This window comes from Bos indicus x Bos taurus, chromosome 14 (genome assembly GCF_003369695.1).
Source record: "Bos indicus x Bos taurus breed Angus x Brahman F1 hybrid chromosome 14, Bos_hybrid_MaternalHap_v2.0, whole genome shotgun sequence".
In the NCBI taxonomy this organism is placed as follows: Eukaryota; Metazoa; Chordata; class Mammalia; order Artiodactyla; family Bovidae; genus Bos; species Bos indicus x Bos taurus.
This window is the reverse complement of record NC_040089.1, coordinates 70854379-70877401: the sequence shown is the minus strand read 5'-3', so window position 1 is coordinate 70877401 and position 23023 is coordinate 70854379. Positions and strand designations below refer to the sequence as shown.

General features: G+C 38.1%; 1 long non-coding RNA gene across 1 annotated transcript; it reads right to left on the bottom strand.

Moving 5' to 3' along the window:
- Window positions 1–58: 58 nt before the first annotated feature.
- Window positions 59–23023, bottom strand: LOC113904424. The gene is made up of 3 exons (XR_003514509.1): window positions 22485–23023; window positions 2411–2507; window positions 59–97 (listed from the first exon to the last, which is right to left on the bottom strand). It is a non-coding gene; the product is annotated as an uncharacterized LOC113904424 (long non-coding RNA).

Here is a 23023-nt window from a genome sequence, read left to right as displayed (position 1 = left end):
TCCTTTAGAATGGACTGGTTCGATCTCCTTGCAGTCCAAGGGACTCTCAAGAGTCTTCTCCAACACCACAGTTCAAAAGCATCAATTCTTCGGAGGTCTATTAAGAGATACCATTTGTCAGATTTTTTTTATTACAAAAATGGGAGAATTCCAAGGGGAATAAGATTCCTCAATATGTTTTCATTTCAATTGTGTATTGACAAGTTCCTTAGTAGCCTCTAGTTTGTCTTTTGTAAGGGGCCATTTCTCTGTCCAAATAGGCTCGTCACTTTTCCAAATTATTTTAATAATTGCACCATTTGTTAAGTGAGCAGTGGCCCCTAGGAAAAATGTGGAATACATATTTGGGCTTGCCATTGCATAAGTAAATCTCTTCCTATTAAACTAAGGGGTGCATCTGTCACATAAGATCATAATGTTGCACACTGGCCTTCTGGTCCCTCACATGGATATATTTGGACACTTTGATAAACCTCTTGTACTTTGGTTTGAGAAACTCCTGCAATTTGGCAAGAAATTCTCTGTATAGGCCAAGATTCGGGCCATAAATGTTTGTGGATAATAGTAATGTCGGATCCAGTATAAAGAAGACCAGAAAATTTTTTACCATTAGTTTTGACATTTCTATTTGGTCGTGCATATTCAGATACTATTGATGTCCATAAGGATTGTTTTTTATCTGTATTGTCAAATCCACCTGTCTGTATGTTATCAGAGGAGTTAATAGAAATGTAAGGTAAAAGAAGTAATTGAGCAATTTTGTTCCCCTTTTTGAATTGCCATAGTATCTGAGATGACATCATAATTTGAATGTTTTCCCTTATAATCTGAATCAATTACTCCAGGGTGAACAGTAATTCCTTTAGAAGTCAAACTAGATCAGTAAAAGTAAAAGACTGAAGGTTTGTGGAGGTAGAGGTCCAAAAAGTCTGGTAGGTATTCTAGAAGGGACTACTTGAGGAAAAAGGAGAAAATCATTTAAGGCTGGTATATCGACGGCAGCACTGCCAGATGTTGAGGGTTTGAGGGAAAAGATGGAGTTTGCCCCTGGTTTTTGTTGATGGGGACCTGGGGAGTCCTCAGCTTGGAGTTTCCCAAAATAGGCTTCCCTTCAATATCATATTTAGATTGATATTCTCTGGCCCTTATGGCAACGAGGGCAAATTCCTGGAGGTTTTTTAATAGTTTTAATTTTTTCTGTGTGTGTTTTTAGGACAATCTCTTTTTTAAATGGGTCTTATCCCCACATGCAAAACATCCTTCATTTCCTTTTTAAAGGCAGCAACCATTGTTTCAGCTAACATTTGCATTTTTTGAAGCTCTGATCCTAAATTGCTACAAACCTTCAAATAATCAATAATAGTCTCAGTCTCATGAATTGGAGTGATAGCTCTTTATCATTTTTGGTTTTCATTTTTATAAGCAAGCAGTTTTTCTAGCTGCATTTTGGCCTCTTCTCCTATAACATTACAGGAAATAGCAACTTCCAATCTAGCTAAAAAATCAGCATAGGCTTCATTAGGTCCTTGAAATATTTTTGTGTACTTGTCTTCAGGTTTTATTGACTTCCTACTTTCCAGGGGAAAATACAATGTTGGGGTTTATCCACATCCATAGATTGGGCTCAAAATATGGACCATCTTTGTCAGAGTTGGGTGGCTCAATTATTAGGAGTTTATATTTGGCAAGGTTTTATTCAGCTAAGGATAGGTGCGACGTGGTGAAGGCTAGAAAGAGCTCGTTTTCCATGTCCCAGTCTAGTAACCCATAAAGCTTTTGTTGTAAAGGAGAATGAGTAGAAAGTTTTTTCTTACAAATGTGTGTGTTAAAGGCTTATCATTGTCATTTTAAAAAGTATTGTCAGCTTTAGTGTCAAAAAAGACCTCAGAAAAGTCATTGTCAGAGTCATTTTGTCCTTGAGTTAAGAGGACTTTCAGCTTGGCATCCATTGCAAGAGGAGGAGGAGCACTTGGAGCAGCTGGAGCAGAGCTGGTGGGATAATTTTGAAATATTTTATGTTGTTTTAATTGGGCCTTTTGTAAAGTTTTATCATCTAATTCATATTCATGTAACAAGTGTTCTGCCTGTTGTTGAATATTGGGGAGCCAGAATTCTCTTGAAAAGGCAAAATCACGGCTTTCATGAGTGCCCATAAGGGCCAGAAATCTATTGGAATACTTTTTCCCCTTCTTGTGGCTCATTTAACATTCTCTCTAACTTGGTTCCAAATCTTTAAATCAAAATTGCTTTCATCAGGGAACCAGGGATTATGTTCAACTACCGTTTGGACACAAGCCTCTATTTGCTGACGCAAAACCAAAAGTCCTTGAACTTTAAATAAATATGGAAGCAAAGCAGAAAAGTGGTGGGGCTTTCCAGCTGTTTGTCCCATAACCCTGCACTTACCAACCTCAGTAGGTCCACAGTCACTCCGTCCACTTGCCAAGGGCGTACTCCAGGTCCCTGTTCGGGTGCCACTTATGATGGTCTTCTTGATAGACCAGGACCTGGGGACAGGAGTCGATGAAAAGAAGGCAAAGAAAAGAAGGATGCGGGGGACCCAAGTCTCTAGTGGAACAAGGGTACTTTATTCATGGCAGTGTGTGCTTATATATTGTTATACAAGGAAGCTTTAGGCAGAAAAATAAAGTTGAGTAAAAAACACTGAAACCAGATACATAACAACAGTAACTAGGGGAATAACAATCATCACAGGGCCAGAAGACAATCTATGTATTGCAAACAGGAACATGAATAAGTAGTTTTACAGGAAAGTAAAAGGTTACTGAAAGGAATCCATGTATGCATTCTGCCTCATGACCTCAGTCCTGAGAATTGCAGGCACCTCTGCTGGTTCCTGTTTTCCAGGAACTGATAAGGTACAGAGGGCCCTTAAGAAACAGAAAACAACATATAGGATTCCTTAAAATTAAACATTCCCTGACAGGCCACCTGATGCAAAGAGCTGACTCATTTGAAAAGACCCTGATGCTGGGAAAGGTTTAAGGTGGGAGGAGAAGAGGATGACAGAGGATGAGATGGTTGGATGGCATCACCGACTCAATGGACATGAGTTTGAGTAAACTCTGGGAGTTGGTGATGAACAGGGAGGCCTAGCATGCTGCAATTCATGGGGTCACAAAGAGTTGGACACAACTGAGCAACTGAACTGAACTGAACTGAACCTAAATATCCAACAATAGGTTAATAGTTGATGCATAATGAAATATTCATACCATGGAGTACTATAAAATCACTAGATAGGATGAGCTACATGTATATTCTGTTATAAAAAAAATTTTCAAGTACATTGTCAATATTTTTTAAATAATTTACAAAATAACCTATATAGTACAATCCCATTAAAAATGGACTTATTGTATTTTTATAGTAATAGAAATAAATATATATTTCTTTCTTATTGGCTGGAGTTTTATATAAAATAATTACCATAAACACACACATTCACACACACATACATATATATATATTATATATATATATATATATATATATATATACACCATCTAACACTCTATGGCACCCCACTCCAGTACTTTTGCCTGGAAAATCCCATGGATGGAGGAGCCTGGTAGGCTGCAGTCCATGGGGTTGCTAAGAGTCGGATATGACTGAGCGACTTCACTTTCACTTTTCACTTTCATGCGTTGGAGAAGGAAATGGCAACCCACTCCAGTGTTCTTGCCTGGAGAATCCCAGGGACGGGGGAGCCTGGTGGCTGCCATCTATGGGGTCACACAGAGTCGGACATGACTGAAGCTACTTAGCATAGCATAGCATAGCATTTTCCAAAAGAGAGAGATCAAGCTAGCAGATCAGGATAATGCTGGACTCACCTTCCCTCATGAACACATCAAAACCACTACTATATATAGAATTACTCTTGCTGAAATTGACCTGAAAACTAGTAGAACAACTCTTCTACAACCAAGGTTATAAAAAAAGACCCACATGTAGTCTGGTAGGAAGGGAGGAGAAGCAATCTGGTCAGAACCTGCACCCCTAGCAGGGGACAGAGAGGAGAGGATATTCCAGACTCAGGTATCCTCCCTGGGGGAATAAGGGGTTTGAGCTACATGTTAGCAGAGAAGGCAATGGCACCCCACTCCAGTACTCTTGCCTGGAAAATCCCAAGGATGGAGGAGCCTGGTAGGCTGCAGACCATGGGGTCGCTAAGAGTTGGACATGACTGAGCGACTTCACTTTGACTTTTCACTTTCGTGCATTGGTGAAGGAAATGGCAACCCACTCCAGTATTCTTGTCTGGAGAATCCCAGGGATGGGGGAGCCTGGTGGGCTGCTGTCTATGGAGTCGCACAGAGTCAGACACGACTGAAGCGACTTAGCAGCAGCAGCAGTTGACATGTTAGACATGCCAACCCTGGGGTCTGACCCCATGAAGGTGAAGCCCCTTAGCTGGTCTAAAAACCACTGGAGCTTATCAGAGGGCTGTAAGAAACTGAGACTCCACTCTTAAAGAGCATGCCTACAGACTTGCTTACTCGCAATCACAGTGCTGAGGCAGCAGATTGAAAATTGCCTGGGGCTCTCCCCATGCCAAGGCCGCCCCAGAGCACTCCCCCTACCCGCACTGGGCTCCTGCTGCAGCCCCTCTTGTCCAACACTGCTCCCTACTAAGAGGGAGACGGCCATAGCCAACAAAAGTGCGCAAACTTGGAGGAAATGGAGCCAACTTGCACACTGGCCCTGCCTCTAATCAGCGTGGAGACAGCCATTGCAGCACGTACCTTCTGATCACATGCTACTGAAAGGGAATGAGGCTAACTCCAGAGCAGAGACCACCATCACCATAGCACACATCCCTGTGTACACTTGGGGTAGGATAAGTCTAGCTCAGTGTTGACACCAACCCCTCCAACTCACACAGAGAAACTAACCAGGGCTCTCACACCAAAAAGAAAAGTGAAATCAACACAGAAGTGCACCCCAACTTCTCAGGCTCAGACCACATCCCAAACCAAAGACTACTATCACATCTGAAAGAAATCCAGCTCCTTCAAAACTCCTACTGCAGCCCTGTGGGCCCTGCCCCAAGCCCTGATATGGCAGTGACAGCCATATCAGGTTGAAGCGCCTGCACCTGGCTCTAACCACTCCATCTCCAGTCCTACGTCCCACCAGAGTGGTGGCTGCCAGCACATCCTGGGGAAGACATGACTCCTGCTTACTCCAGTTCCAGTTCTCTGACCAAAGCTACTGGACACAGATGGACTGCATAGGCATGTTCCCATACAAGGACATGCCTTCAAGATCAAGGAAGGTAACTAAGTCACCTAATTTCATAGAGATAAAGTTAACAAAATAAGAAGACAGAGGAATGCATTTAAAATGAAAGAAAATGAAAAAAAAAAAAAACCTGAAAAAAATCCTGATGAAACAGAAATAATTTACTACAACAACAACAAAAAAAGAGCTCAAAGTAATAATAAGCTGAAATGGAGAAAATAACAGATGAACACAGAGAGAATTTGAACAAAGAACTAGAAGAAAAAAAATTGTTAAGAACCAGTCAGAACTAAAGAATGCAATAACTGAAATGAAAAATACAGCTAAAGGGAATTAACAGCAGATTAGGTGATAGAGAAGAACACATAAACAATCTGAAAGACAAAATAAAGAAATCACCCAATCAGAGCACAAGAAGAAAAACATATTTTCAAAAATGAAGATAGTTTAAGGGACCTCTGAGAAAATATCAAGCATACTAATAGTCACACCATAGGAACCCCAGAAAAAGAGAAGAGAGAGAGAAATGGTTTAAAAATGTATTGGATGAAATTATGGCTTAAAACTTCCTGAACCTGAAGAAGGAAACAGATATCCAGGTCCAGTAAGCACAGAGTCCCAAACAAGATGAACAAAAAGAGAATCATACCAAGACATATCATAATTGAAACGGCAAAACTAAAAATTAAAAAAAGAAGTACAAAGGCAGCAAAAGGAAAAAGAAAAGAGTTATATACAAGGGAACCCCAAAGGCTATCAGCTAACTTTTTCAGGAGAATCTTTGCAGGACAGAAGGGGGTGGCATTATATAAGTGCTTAAAAGCAGAAGTAAACCTGAAACCTAGGATACTCTATCCAGCAAGGTCATCATTCAGAATTAAAGAGGAGATAAAGAACTTCTCAAAGAAGCAAAAACTAAGAAAGCCCATCAATAGTACACAAGTCTTAAAAGAAGTGTTAAGGGTTGTTTTTTTAAGAGGAAAGAAAAGGCTACAACAAGGTATAAGAAATTATAGAAAAGGGAAAATCCTGCTGATAAAGACTGTGGATCAACCATTTAAATTAGCTAGTACAAAGGTTCAAAGACAAAAGCCGTCAAATCAACTATAACAGCAATAAACAGTTAAGGGATAGACATGAAGATGTAAAATATGACATCAAAAACATAAAACATTGTGTGGGAACTGAAATGTAGAGCTTTTAGAATGTGTTTGAACTTAAATGACCACCAGTATTAAATAGAAATAGTTACAGATCAACATGTAAACACAAGTCATAAAACCTACAATAGATATACAAAACTAGAAAGAAAGGAATACAAATGTAACATAAAGAAAAGCACTAAATTACAACACAAGGGACTAAAAGAAGAAAAAAGAAAGGAGAAAAACTATTAACAATCAGAACACACATAGCAAAATGGCAATAAGTGCATCAGATCAGATCAGATCAGTCGCTCAGTCGTGTCCGACTCTTTGTGACCCCATGAATCACAGCACGCCAGGCCTCCCTGTCCATCACCAACTCCCGGAGTTCACTCAGACTCACGTCCATTGAGTCAGTGATGCCATCCAGGCATCTCATCCTCTGTCGTCCCCTTCTCCTCTTGCCCCCAATCCCTCCCAGCATCAGAGTCTTTTCCAATGAGTCAACTCTTCGCATGAGGTGGCCAAAGTACTGGAGTTTCAGCTTTAGCATCATTCCTTCCAAAGAAATCCCAGGGCTGATCTCCTTCAGAATGGACTGGTTGGATCTCCTTGCAGTCCAAGGGACTCTCAAGAGTCTTCTCCAACACCACAGTTCAAAAGCATCAATTCTTCGGCACTCAGCCTTCTTCACAGTCCAACTCTCACATCCATACATGACCACTGGAAAAACCATAGCCTTCACTAGACGAACCAACAAATTGGCAAAGTAATGTCTCTGCTTTTCGATATGCTATCTAGGTTGGTCATAACTTTCCTTCCAAGGAGTAAGCGTCTTTTAATTTCATGGCTGCAGTCACCATCTGTAGTGATTTTGGAGCCCAAAAAAATAAAGTCTGACACTGTTTCCACTGTTTCCCCATCTATTTTCCATGAAGTGATGGGACCAGATGCCATGATCTTCATTTTCTCAATGTTGAGCTTTAAGCCAACTTTTTCACTCTCCTCTTTCACTTACATCAAGAGGCTTTTGAGTTCCTCTTCACTTTCTGCCATAAGAGTTGTGTCATCTGCATATCTGAGGTTATTGATATTTCTCCTGGCAATCTTGACTCCAGCTTGTGCTTCCTCCAGTTCAGTGTTTCTCATGATGTACTCTGCATATAAGTTAAATAAGCAGGGTGACAATATACAGCCTTGACGTACTCCTTTTCCTATTTGGAACCAGTCTGTGCATACCTATCAATAATCACTTTAAGTGTCAGTGGACTAAATGCCTAATGAAAGGAAATGGGGTGGCTGACTGGATGAAAATCTAGGATTCATGTATACATCACATACAAGATACACACAGATCAAAAGTGAGGGAATGGAAAAAAATATTCCACCCAAATGGAAACAAAGAGAAAGCTGAATGGCAATACTCATATCAAACAAAACAGATTTTAAAACAAAGTCTATAATAAAAGACAAAGGGCATTATATAATGATAAATAGAACAATACAAGAAGAGGACATAATGTTTATAAACATATGCACAAATATTAATAGACATGAAGGGAGAAATTAACAATAACACAATAATAATAGGGGACTTTAACACCTTACTTATATCAATGGACACATTATCTGAAAGAAAATCAATTAAAAAAAAAAAAAACCACTGCCCTTAAAAGACATATTATACCAGTTAGACTTAGTAGATATCTACAGGACTGCTAGGGTCCTTTAATGGACCAGAACCTGGTCTTCCAGAGTCAACAATAAGAAAGTGAGAGAGAGAAAGAGGCTGATATTCCCTGGTTTACGCAGAGAACCAATAAAGCCTTTGACATAGGGCTTGCATTGTTCATGAAGGCACAGGGCACCTTCTTGAGGGGGTCTTAGAAGCCTGGGCAGGAGAGTGAGCAGAACGGGTTTCTAAGCTCCAGAGAATTAGCCGGAGGGGGCGGGGGAGAGAGAGAAACAAAAAAGACACAGGGACCTAATCTCTGATGGAGCAAAGGTATTTTATTAGCAGAAATGCAGGCTTATATATCTTTAGTAAGATGATTACTCAGCTATTACACAGGATGAAATTTTATCAATAGTCACAATACGGAAAGTCTAATACATACAAGGTCGCTGACACTGAAAAGAGTCACTGAAGGGAGTTACTGAAAGGAATCCAAGCAGATACCGTTTCTCATGATCTCAGTCCTAAGAGCTGCATGCAGCACTACTCATTCTAAGAACTGATAAGGAACAGAGAATTTATGAGAAACAGCACATAGGAATCCTCCTGTTAAACATTCCCTAACACAGGACATTCCATCTAATATGAGCAGAATACATATTTTTTTCAAATGCACATGGAATGTTTCAAAACAAGTCTCAACAAATTTAAGAGGGAAATTATTTAAGGCATCTTTTTGACCACAATGGTGTGAAGTTAGAAATAAATTACAGAAAGAAAAATGGGAATAAATAACATACTAACAAAAAACTGATGAAGTCAATAAAAGTCAATAAAAAACCAATAGGTCAATGATGAAATCAAAAAGAAATCAATAAATACCTTGAGACCAATTAGAATAAAGCCATAACCTTCAAAAAAATCTATGGGAGGCAGCAAAATGAATTCTAAGAGAGTTTATACCAATACAGGCTATCTCATGAAACAAGAAATATTTCAAATAAACCATTTAACCTATCACTTAAAGGAATTAGAAAAAGAAGAACAAGAAAATACCAAAGTCAGCAGAAGGAAGGAAATAATAAAGATCAAAGAGAAAATAAAATAGAGACAAGAAAATGATACAGAACAGATCAATGAAACCAAGAACTGGTTTTTTGAAAAGATAAAAAAATTGATAAGCCATTACCCAAACTCATTTAAAAAGGAGGGAAGAGAAGGAACAAAATGAACAAAATAAGAAATGAAAAAGGAGGGGTTACAAATGTATCAAGGAAACACAAATAATCATAAGAGAACTGTAAACAAACTGGACAAAATATGTCAACAAACTGGACAATCTAGAAGAAATGGATAAATTCCTAGAAACATGCAATCTTCTGAGACTGAATCAGGAAGAAATAGCTAATCTGAAAAGATCAATTACTAGTATTGGAATTGAGTCAGTGATTAAAAACTCCCAACAATTAAAAGTCCAAGACCATTCAGGGGAATTCTACCAAACATAAAAGGAATAGTTATTATATACATCTCTCAAACTATTCCAGAAAAATGAATAGGTGAGAAAATTCCTAAATTTCTTCTGATACTAAAATCAGATACTATAAAAAAAGAAAGAAAATTACAGGCCAATATCCCTGATGAATGCAAATATAAAAACTCTCAACAAAATAAAAGCAAATCAAAATCAACAACATATAAATAGGTCCATACACCATGATCAAGTTTGATTTCTTCCACGGATATAAGAATGATTCAATATCTGCAAATAAATTGCTGTGATACTTCACATTAACAAAAGGAGGGATAAGAAAATGCATGATCATCTCAATAGATACAGAAAAGGCATTTGACAAAACTCAACACCCATTCATGATAAAAATGCTCAAGAAAATAAGGTGTAAAGGGAACATACCTCAACACAATAAAGGCTATATATGACTAGACCACAGCTAACACCATATTCAAGGGAGAAAAGCAGAAAGAATTTCCTTGAAGTTCAGGAAATAAGACAAGGATGGCCACTCTCACCACTTTTACTCAACATAGTACTGAAACTCCTAGTCACGGTAATAATCAAGAAAAATAAACAAAATGCATCCGAACTGGAAGGGAAGAAGCAAAACTGTCACTATTTGCAAATGACATGATATTGCATATAGGAAACTCTAAAGTATCTACCAAGAAACTATTAGAACCAATAAACAAATTCAATGAAGGTGCAGAATACAAGGTTAATGTACAGAAATCTGTTGCTTAAAAAAAAAAAAAAAATCTGGCTGTGCCACATACCTTGCAGGATCTTAGATCCCTGACCAGGAATCAAGCCCAGGCACAAACAGTGAAAGTGCTGAAAGCAAGGATTTCATTCAGATTTGATGGAGAAATCAGAAGCTTTATAGACAAGCAAAAGCTAAGAGAATTCAACATCTCCAAACCAGCATTATAACAAATGCTAAAAGAACTGCTCTAGACAGGAAACACTGGAGAAGGCAATGGCAAGCCACTCCAGTACTCTTGCCTAGAAAATCCCATGGACGGAGGAGCCTGGTGGGCTACAGTCCATGGGGTCCCCACGAGTCAGTCGCAACTGAGCGACTTCACTTTCACTTTTCACTTTCACGCATTGGAGAAGGAAATGGCAGCCCACTCCAGTGTTCTTGCCTGGAGAATCCCAGGGATGGCAGAGCCTGGTGGGCTGCTGTCTATGGGGTCGCACAGAGTCGGACATGACTGAAGTGACTTAGCAGCAGTAGCAGTAGCAGACAGGAAACACAAAGAGAAAAACCAACAAAAACGAACTCAAAACAATTAAGAAAACTACCAGTTAAGAAAATGGTAATAGAAATATATGTTAAGTCACTTCTGTTGTGTCCAACTTTTTTGTGACCCCTGAGATTGTAGCCCACCATGCTCCTCTCTCCATGGGATTCTCCAGGCAAGAATACTGGAGTGGGTTGCCCTGCCCTCCTCCAGGCGATTGTCCCGAACCAGGGAAGGAACCTGCATCATTTATGTCTCCTGCATTGGCAGGCAGGATCTTCACCACTAGCCCCACCTGGGAAGCCCCTCATAGGAACATACATATCAACAATTATCTTAAATGTAAATGGATTAAATGCCCCAACCAAAACACAGACTGACTGAATGGATACAAAAATAAGATCCATGTATATGCTCCCTACAAGAAATGCACTTCAACGCTAGAGACATATACAGACTGAAAGTGAGTGAATGGAAAAAGTTATACCATGAAAATGGAAATTAAAAAAAAAAGCTGGAGTAGGAGTACTCATATCAGACAAAATAGACCTTAAAATAAAAACTGTCACAAGAGATAAGAAAGGATATTACATAATAATAAAGGTATTAATCCAAGAAGAAGATATAACAATTATAAATATTTATGCACTCAACATAGGAGCACCTCAATACATAAGACAAATGCTAATGACCAAGGAGAAATTTACAGTAACATAATAACAGCAAGGGACTTTAACACCTCACTTAAACCAATGGACAGATCATCTGAAAGAAAACCAATATGGAAACACAAGCTTTAGATGACACAATAGACCAGATAGATTTAATTGATATTCTTAGGACAATGGCACCCCACTCCAGTACTCTTGCCTGGAAAACCCCATGGACAGAGGAGCCTGGTGGGCTGCAGTCTATGGGTTCGCTAAGAGTCGGACACAATTGAGCGACTTCACTTTCACTTTTCACTTTCATGCATTAGAGAAGGAAATGGCAACCCACTCCAGGGTTCTTGCCTGGAGAATCCCAGGGACGGGGGAACCTGGTGGGCTGCCATCTATGGGGTCGCACAGAGTCGGACACGACTGAAGTGATTTAGCAGCAGCAGGACATTCCACCCAAAAGCAGCAGAATACATTCTTCTCAAGTGCACAAAGAACATTCTCCAGGACAGACAACATCTTGGGACACAAATCAAGCCTTGAAAATTTTAAGAAAATGAAATTGTATTGAGCATCTTTTCCAACCACAATGCTATGATATTAGAAATAAATTACAGGATTAAAAACGGTAAAAACCACAAATACATGGAGGCTAAATAGTGCACTGCTAAATAACCAAGAGATCACGGCAGAAATTGAGGAAGAAATTTAAAAATACATAGAAACAAATGACAATGAATACTTGATAACCAAAACCTACGGAATGCAGAAAAAGTAGTTCAAAGAGGGAAGTTTATAGCAATTCAGTCTCATCTTAAGAAACAAGAAAAATCTCACATAAACAATCTAACCGTACACCTAAAGCAACCAGAGAAAGAAGAACGAACAAAACCCAAAGTCAGTAGAAGGAAAGAAATCACTAAGATCAGAGAAGAAATAAGTGAAATAGAAATGAAGAAAACAATAGCAAAGATCAATAAAATAAAAGTTGGTTCTTTGAGAAGATAAAGAAAATTCATAAACTTTTAGCCAGACTTCTCAAGAAAAAACAGGGAGAGGACTCAAATTAATAAAACTAGAAATAAAAAAGGAGACATCACAACTGACACCATAGACATATTAAGGATCGTGAGAGACTACCACAGCAACTATATGCCAATAAAACCGGCAACCTGGAAGAAATGAACACATTCTCAGAAATGAACAAATTCTTCCAAGACCAAACCAGGAAGAATTAGAAAATATAAACATACCAATCAGAGGTAAAGAAATTAAAACTGTGAATAAAAATCTTCCAACAAACAAAAGTCCAGGACCATATACCTCACGTACTATTCTATCAAACATTTAGGGAAGAACTAACACCTATCCTTCTCAAACACTTTCAAAAAATTGCAGAGGGTGGAACACTCTCAAATTCTTTCTATAAGGTCACCATCACCCTGATACCAAAACAAAAGCCATCATAAAAAAGAAAATCACAGACCAATATCATTGATGAATATAGATGTGAAAATCCTCAACAAAAAACTAGCATTCAGACTAACAACACATTAGAAGGATCATACACCATGATCAAGTCATGTTTATCTCAGGAATGCAAAGATTCTTCAACACATGCAAATCAATCAATGTGATACACCATATTAACAAATTAAAGAATAAAAACCATATGATCCTCTCAATAGATGCAGAAAAATCTTTTTGACAAAATTCAATATCCATTTATGACAAAGACTCTCCAGAAAATGGGCATAAAGGGAACCTACTTCAACATAATAAATATCATATATGACAAACCTACATCCAACATCATACTCAATGATGAAAAACTGAAATCATTTCCCCTGAGAACAGGAACAAGACAAGGATGTTCACTCTCACCATTCTTACTCAACATAGTTTTGAAAGTCCTCACTACAGCAATCAGACAAGAAAAAAAGTAAAAGAAATACAAGTTGGAAAAGAAGTCAAACTGTCACTGTTTACAGATGACATGTTGCTACGCATAGAAAATCCTAAAGAGGACACCAGAAAATTACTAGACCTAATCAATGAATTTGGCAAAGTTGTCAGATACAAAATTAATGACAGAAATGTCTTGCATTCCTATACACTAATAATGAAAAAAAGCAGAAAGAGAAATTAAGAAAATAATTCCATGTACAACTGCAACAAAAAGAATAAAATACCCAGGAATAAACCTACCTAAGGAAGTAAAGGACCTGTACTCAGAAAACTATAAAACGCTGATGAAATAAATCAAAAAGGATATAGGCAAATGGAGAAATATACCATGTTCTTGGATTAGAAAAATATACTACCCAATGCAATCTTCGGCAATTTCTATCAAATTACAATGATATTCTTCACAGAAGCAGAACTAAAAATTTTACAATTTGTATGGAAACACAAAAGACTCCAAATAGCCAAAGTAATCTTGAGAAAGGAAACAGACCTGGAGGAGCACGCCCTCAACTTGAAACTATACTACAAAGCTACAGTAAACAAGACAGCATGGTTCTCACACAAAAGCAGAAATATGGACCAATGGTACAAGACAGCAAGCCCAGAGATGAGTCCACGCACCTGTGGTCACCTAATCTACGACAAAGGATCAAGAATATGCAGTGTAAAAAAGACAATCTCTTCAATAAGAGGTGCTAGGAAAACCGGACAGTACATGTAACAGAATGAAATTAGAACACTACCTAACATCACACACAAAAATAAATTCAAAATGGATTAAAGACCTAAATGTAAGATCAGACACTACAAAACTCTTGGAGTAAAACATAGGAAAAACATTGAAATAAACCACAGCAAGATCTTTTTGGATCTTGCTAGAGTAATGAAAATTAAAACAAAACTAAACAAATGGGATGTCATTAAACTTAAAAGCCCCTGCATAACAAAGGAAACTGTAAACAAGAGGAGAAGATAACCCTCAAAATGAGAGAAAATATCTGCAAACAAAGCAACAAAGGATTAATCTCCAAAATATACAAACAGCTTATGCAACTCAATATCAAAAAAACAAACAATCCAATCAAAAACTGGGCAGAAGACTTAAATAAATATGGCCAAGAGGCACATGAAAATATCCTCAACTTCACCATTAGAGAAATGCAAATAAAAATTACAATGAAGTATCACCTCACACCAGTCAGAATGACCATCATAAAAAAATGTGCAAACAGTAAATGCTGGAGAGGGTGTGAAGAAAAGGGTACCCTCTTACACTGTTGGTGGGACTGTAAATTGGTTTAGCCACTGTGGAGAACAATATGGAGGTTCCTCAAAAAACTAAAGGTAGAACTACCAAACAACCCAGAAATCCCACTACTGGGCATATACCCTGAGAAAACCATAACTCAAAAGACACATGCACCCCAGTGTTCACTGCAGCACTATTTACAATAGCCAGGACATGTAAATAACTTAGATGTCTACCAACAGATGAATAGATAAAGAAGATGTGGTATATATATACAATGGAATATTATTACTCAGCCATAAAAAAAGGAATGAATTGAATCAGTGTAGCGATGTGGATGAACCTAGAGCCTGTCATACAGAGTGGAGTAAGTCAGAAAGAGAAAAACAAATATCATATATTAAAGCACATATATGAAATCTAGAAAAATGGTACTAATGAGCCTATTTGTAGGGCAAGAACAGAGGTACAGATGTAGAGAATGGACTTGTAGAACAGAGAGGGAAGAAGAGGGTGGGACAAATCGAGAGCATTAACATATAAACACTACCACGTGTAAAGTAGATAGCTAGCAGGAAGCTGCTATATAGCACAGGCAGCTCAGCTTGCTGCTTTCTAGAGGGGTGGAATAAGGGGGTGGGAGGGAGGCTCAAAAAGGAGAGGATATATGTATACCTATGGCTGATTTGTGTTGTTGTACAGCAGAAACTAACAAAATATTGTAAAGCAATTCCAATTTTTTTAAATGAGAATACCTGAGTACACTTTTTCAAAAGAAGACATATAGATACGCATATATATGACCATATCAACAGATGCAGAAAGGGCTTTTGGTAAAGTTCAACTCCATCATTTATTATTTTTAAAAAATCTCCAGAGAGTGGGCATAGAGAGAATGTTGTTGTTGATATTGTTATTATTGTTTAGTTGCTAAGTAACATCTGATTCTTTGTGACCCCATGACAGGTAGCCCACCAGGTTCCTTTGTCCATGGGATTTCCCAGCAAGAACAATGAAATGGGTTGTCATTTCCTTCTCCAGGGGATCTTCCCAACCCAAAAATCAAACCCATGTCTCCTGCATTGGCAGGCAGAATCTTCGCTGCTGAGCCACCAGAGAGCCCACAGGGAACATACCTCAAATAAAGACCATATATGACAAACCCATATCTCAGTGGTGAAAAGCTGAAAATATCTCTTCTAAGATCAGGAGCAAGACAAGAAGGCCAATTCTCACCACTTCTCTTCAACATAGTTTTGGAAGTTCTAGCTACAGAAAACAGAAAAGAGAAAGAAATACAAGGAGCTCAAATTGGAAAGGAAGATGTAAAAACTGTACCTGTTGGCAGATGACATGACACTGCTGCTGCTAAGTCACTTCAGTCGTGTCTGACTCTGTGCGACCCCATGGACCGCAGCCCACGAGGCTCCTCCGTCCATGGGATTTTCCAGGCAAGAGTACTGGAGTGGGGTGCCATTGCCTTCTCTGACATGACACTACACATAGAAAATTCTAAAGACACCACCAGAAAACTACTAGAGCTCATCAATGAACTCATTAAAGCATCAAGATACAAAATTAATATATAGAAATGTGCTGCACTTCTATGAACCAACAACAAATTATCAGAAAGAGAAATTAAGGAACAATCCTATTAAGGAACCATCACATCATAAAGAATAAAATACCTATGAACAAACCTACTTATGGAGGTAAAAGACCTGTACTTTGAAAACTATAAGACATTGATTGTGAATTCCCTGGTGGTCCAGTGGTTAAGATTTCACACTTCCCAGGCAGGGGGCACAGGTTTGATTCCTGGTCAGAGAACTGATATCCTGCATGCCATGGAGCACAGCCAAAAAACAGACATCAATGAAAGAAATTGAAGATGACACAGAAAGATGGGAAGATATATCATTATCATGGATTGGAAGAATTAATATGGCTAAAATAAGCATAATACCCAAGGCAATCAACAAATTCAATGCCATCCCTATCAAAATACCAATGGCATTTTTCACAGAAATAGAACAAATAATTTTAAATTTTGTATGGAAAAACAAGACTTCTGGTAGTCAAAACAAGACTCCTGGTAGCCAAAACAATTTGAAGACAGAAGAACAGGGCTGGAGAAATTATGCTCCCTGACTTCAAGCTATTCTACAAAGCTACAGTAATCAAAACAGTACAGTACTGGCACAAAAACAGACACAAAGATCAAGAGAACATAACAGAGAGTCCAGAGATAAAGAATCTACCTGCCGGCGCAGGGGACACAGTCTTGATCCCTGATCTTGGGAAGATCCCACATGCCATGGAGCAACTAAGCCTGCGTGCCACAACTACCGAGCCTATGCTCTAGAGCCCAGAAGCTGCGACTGTTAAGCCCACGTGCTGCAACTACTGTAGCCTGTGCCCCCTAGAGCCCATGCTCAGTAACAAGAGAAGCCACCACAACGAGAAGCCTGCACATTACAGGAGCCTCCACTCATTGCAGCAGGCCCGCACAGCAACAAAACCCAGCACAGCCAAAATCAAAATAAATAAATAAGATTAATTATAAAAAAAGAATAGAGAGCCCAGACATAATCCAACACTCTCATGGTCAATTAATCTATGACAAAGGAGGCAAGAATATACAAAGGAGAAAAGACAGTCTCTTCAATAAGTGGTGCTGGGGAAACTGGACAGCTACATGTAAAAGAATGAAATCAAAACATTCTCTAATGCCATAAACAAAAATAAACTAAAATTAATTAAAGATCTAAATGTAAGATCAGATACTATAAAACTCCTAGAGGGAAAAAACATAAGCAGAACACTTTGGCATAACTTCAGCATAGTAGTTTTTCTTTTTCTTTTGTTTTATTTTTTGTAATTGTCTCCTAAAGCAAAGGAAACAAGAGCAAAAATAAACAAACGAGACCTAATTGAACTTAAAAGTTTTACACAGCAAAGAAAACCACTGACAAAACAAAAAGAAAATCTACTCAATGAGAGAAGATATTTGCAAGTGATATGACCAATAGGAATTAATACCCAGCGTATATAAACAGTTCATACAACTTCACATCAAAAAATACAACAACCAATTTTAAAAATGGGCAGAATTGAATAGACATTTTTCCAGAAAGAAAATACAGATAGCCAACAGGCACTGTGCTGAAAAGATGCTCAACATTGCTATCATCAGGGAAATGCAAATCAAAACCACAAAAAGATTTCACTCCATACTTGTCAGAATGGCCTATAATCGAAAAGAACACACATGACAAACACTGGTGAGAATGTGGAGAAAAGGGAAGCCTTGTTCACTGTTGGTGAGAATATAAATTAGTGCAGTCACATTGGAAAACAGTATGGAGAGTTCTCAAAACACTAAAAATAGAGCGGCCATATGACCCGGCAATTCCACTGTTGGGCATACATACATAACAAAAACACTAAATCAAAAGGCACACTTACTCCAGCGTGCATTGCTTTTGTTGTTGTTGTTCAGTCGCTAAGTTGTGTCTGACTCTTCGTGACCCCGTGGACTGCAGCATGCCAGGCTTCCCTGTCCTTCACTATCTCTCACAGTTTGCTCAAATAAATGTATATTGAGTCAGAGATGGCATCCAACCATCTCATCCTCTGTCACCCCTTCTCCCACTGCCGTCAATCTTTCCCAGCATCAGGGTCTTTTCCAATGAGTCGGCTCTTCACACCAGGTAGCCAAAGTATTGGAGCTTCAGCTTTAGCATCAGATCTTCCAGTGAATACTCAGGGCTGATTTTCTTTAGTATTGATTGGTTAGATCTCCTTGCAGTCCAAGGGACTCTCAAGAGTCTTCTCCAGCACCACCGTTCAAAAGCATCAATTCTGCAGCCCTCAGCCTTCATTATAGTTCAACTCTCACATCCATACATGACTACTGGAAAAACTATAGCTTTTGACTAGACAGACCTTTGTCAGCAAAGTCATATCTCTGTTTTTTAATGTTCATAGCAGTATTATTTACTTATTTACAACTGTCAATGTATGAAAGCAACCTAAGTGTCCATCAACAGATGAATGAAGATGTGAGGTATATATATATACACACATATACACACACACACAATAGAATACCATGCAGCCATTAAAAATGAAAATATTGCCATTTGTAACAACATGGATGAACTTGGAAGTTATTATGCTAAATGAAATAAATCAGACAGAGACAGACAAATACTGTTTGATATCACTTATGTGTGGAACACAAAAAATATAACAAACTAGTGATTATAACAAAAAGGAGCAAACACAGATATAGAGAACAAGCTTTTCAATAGCATTGGGGAGAGGGGAAATACAATTTGGTGATTAAGAAATAGAGTATTATACATAAGCTACAAGGATAGATTGTACAACACAAGGAATGTAGCCAATATTTTATAATAACTATAAATGGAGTATAACCTTTACAAGTTGTAAACCACTGCATGATACACCTACAACTTATACAATAGAATACATCAACCATAACTCAATAAAGAAAGAAAATATTACACCCAACTTTGAACCTATAGTCAACAATCTAGATAACATGGACTGGTAGGGAGTACTGAGTTGATGTAAATGTATAACCAAGACCACACCACTGTATGGGTTATAGTTTTAAATATACTGCTTGTAACATTGATAACATGATATAAAAATATTATTAGTAAAAATAAAATGTGAGAAAAGGGAAGTGATAGGAATTATGAAGACGCTAATTTGCTTATTTTTTAAAGCAGAGTTAGTCATAGAATCTGAAATATAACTACATGTTTTCAAAATATCAAAATTCCCATTCTTGATGACTTTTAAGTCTTAGCTATTTTAGGAATTGACAACTTATGCAACAAGAATATTTTCTAAATTTCAAGAATCCTTATATTGTATTTTATTTCTTTTTCTGTTATTAAATTTAATAAAGTTAATAGTTTAAAACAATGACTTTTAAAATATCTTCTCTTTCCCCCAATTTCAAAAGTACAAGACGGTATAGTGCTGACTTCCCAGGCGGCACTAGTGGGAAAGAACCCACCTGCCAATGCAGGAGACACAAGAGACATGGTTTTCGTCTCTAGGTCGGGAAGATCCCCTGGAGGAGGGCATGGCAACCCACTCCAGTATTCTTGCCTAGAGAATCCCATGGACACAGGAGTCTGGCAGGCTACAGTCCATAGGGTTGCAAAGATCGGACAAGGCTGAAGCAACTTAGCACACATAGTCCTGGCATAAGGATCAACATATAAGGCAATGGCAGGAAGTTAAGATCCAGAAATTAACCCTTACATTAACAATCAATTATTTTCAACAAGGATCACAAGACAATTCATGGAGGGAAAACATAGTCTCTTCTATGAATGCTCTGGAACAACTGAATAGTCACATGCAAAAGAATGAAATTTAACGATTCCTCACGCCGTACACAAAATTTAGCTCAAATTAGACCATCAATAAATGTAAGTGCCCAAACTTTAAAACTCTTAGAAGAAAATATGGGAGTGATTCTTCATGACCTTAGAAAGCTTTGACTAACTTAAGCACCAAAAGCACTAGAAACAAAAGAAAAATTAGACAAACTGAACTTCATCAAAATTAAAATCTTTTGTGCTTCAAAAAATACTATCAAATGAAAAAGACAATCCATATACTAGGAGAAAATATTTGCAAATCCATATGTCTGATAAGAGACTTACAATTAGAATCCATAAAGAACATACAATTTAGTAATAAAAGGGACAAATAACCCATTTTAAAAATAGACAAAAGAGCTAAATAGTTACTTCTCCACATAAGATATACAAATGACCGATAAGAACATGAAAAGATATTCAACATTACTAGCCATTAGGAATATGAAAATCAAAACCATCATGAAATATCACTTCATACTCACTTCTGCTGCTGCTGCTAAGTCACTTCAGTCGTGTCTGACTTTGTGCGACCCCATAGACAGAAGCCCATCAGGCTCTTCCGTCCCTGGGATTCTCCAGGCAAGAACACTGGAGTGGGCTGCCATTTCCTTCTCCAATGCATGAAAGTGAAAAGTAAAAGCACTAGAACAGGCTAAAATCAATAAAGTCAGATAATAACAAATGTTGGTGAGGATGTGGAGAAACTGGAACTCTCACACACTGCTAGTGAGAATGTATTAATAAAATGGTGCAGCCATTTTTCAAAACTGCCTGGAAATTCCCTAAAATGTTAAACACAGTATTATCAAATGATCCAATAATTCCACTCCTAGGTATATACCCAACAGAAATGGAAACGTGAGCCCACACAAAAACTTGTATACAAGCATTCATAGCAGCATTATTTGTAATAGCCAAAAAGTGAAAATAACCCAAATGTCTATAACAGATGAATGGATAATTCAAGTTGGTATATCCATAGGATGGAATATTAATCAGCAGTAAAAAAAAAAAAAACAAAGTTCTAATACATATCTTAAGATGAAGGACCCTTGAAAACAGTATCCTAAGTGAAAAAGGTCAGTCACAAGACAACATACTGTATGATTTCATTTATGTGACATGTTCCAAAGAAGTAAGTCTATAGAGGCTGGAAGTAGATTGCTGATTGCCTGGGACTGAGAGGATTGAGGAGAAATAGAGAGTGAACGCTAATGTGTGTGTAATTTCTTTGGGGGGATGATAAAAATGTTCTAAAATTGACTGTGGTAATAATGTACAAATCCGCATGCTAAGTTGCTTCAGTCGTGTCCAGCTCTTTATGACCCCATAGCCAGACAGGCTCCTCTGTCCATGGGATTTTCCAAGCAAGAATACTGAAATGGGTTGCCATGCCCTCCTCCAGGGATTGAACCCAAGACTCCCACATTGCAGGTGGATTCTTTACCATCTGAGTCACCAGGGAAACCCAAGAACACTAGAGTGGGCAGCCTTTCCCTTCTTTAGGGGATCTTCCTGACCCTGGAATCAAACCAGGGTCTCCTGCATTACAGGCAGATTCTTTACCAACTGAGCTACCAGGGAAGCCCTAAATATGCGGTAGGGGTCAGTTAGTTATTTTATGTATGTTTGATATACTTCATAATGTAAAAGAATCAAATTGTGCCTAAAATAAAATTTTAAAACACATACAAAGATCCTGCTTTTATAAGATTGCTTGTCTGCATGCCTACTATATATGTGTGTATGTATGTATGTGTGTGTGTCTGAGTGTACATATGTGTGTGTGTTATGTGTGTGTGTGTATATATAAACATATATATGCTCTACCTCTGTAGATATATCAACCTAGAAAAATGTTCACCTAAAATTAACATAACATTTTATCATACAGTATTGGCATTTATTTTCTTTACTATGCTTCTAAAGTTTGGATGGCACTTCTAATCACAAATACATACCTTTTTTTTCCCCCTAAAAGTCAGAGTTTTGCCTTACTCTTTTCCATGCCTTATTCATATTTCCTTGGTTTTTACCTAACTCCATTCCCTGTTCTAGGACCCACCCTATGCACTAGACCGCATTACATTTAGTTGTCATGTCTCCTTAAGGTCCTCTGGGCTGCGCCAGTTTCTCAGACTTTCCTTATTTTGTGTGACCTTGACAAATTTTAGGAACAATGGTCACATATATTGCAAAGTGTCCCTGAACTGGGATTTATCCGATGGGTTTCTCATGATTACACTGGGGTTACAGGTTTTGAGGAGGAAGCCCACAAGGGTAAGGTACACCACGTAAAGAGCACGTACTAATCACGTGACTTACCACTGTTGATATCGACCTTAATCACCGGGCTGAGGTGGTGTTTGTCGTGTCTCTCCTCTGAAAAGTTACCCTTTTTTCCCTCTTTGGAAGAAAGTCACCATGTGCTCCTTACACTTAAGACGTAGGTAGCTATCCTCCACATCTTTGAGGGCAGAATATCTGCAAAAAAAATATTTGGAATCCCCAGCATGGGAGATTTGTCTCTTCTCCATTTATTTATTTATTCCTTCCTTCCTCCAAGTATTTATTTATCTCAGCATGAACTCGGGGATATTTACTTTTTAACATGAATTATAATCACTTTATTGCTCAAATTATCCCAACTTTGGCCACTGGAATCTCTTTCGGTTGGCCCCTGTGTCCCTTTGACATAGCCCCTTCACCGTGTGGTTTTTGCTTTGTACCAATTTTTTCAGAGCAATATGCATAAAGATTAGTGTACATTAATGGTGCTATAGATATATTAATAATGCATAGTACACTGTCAAGCACACATAAGTAAAATTACTGATATAACTTAGCTTCCCTGATAGCTCAGT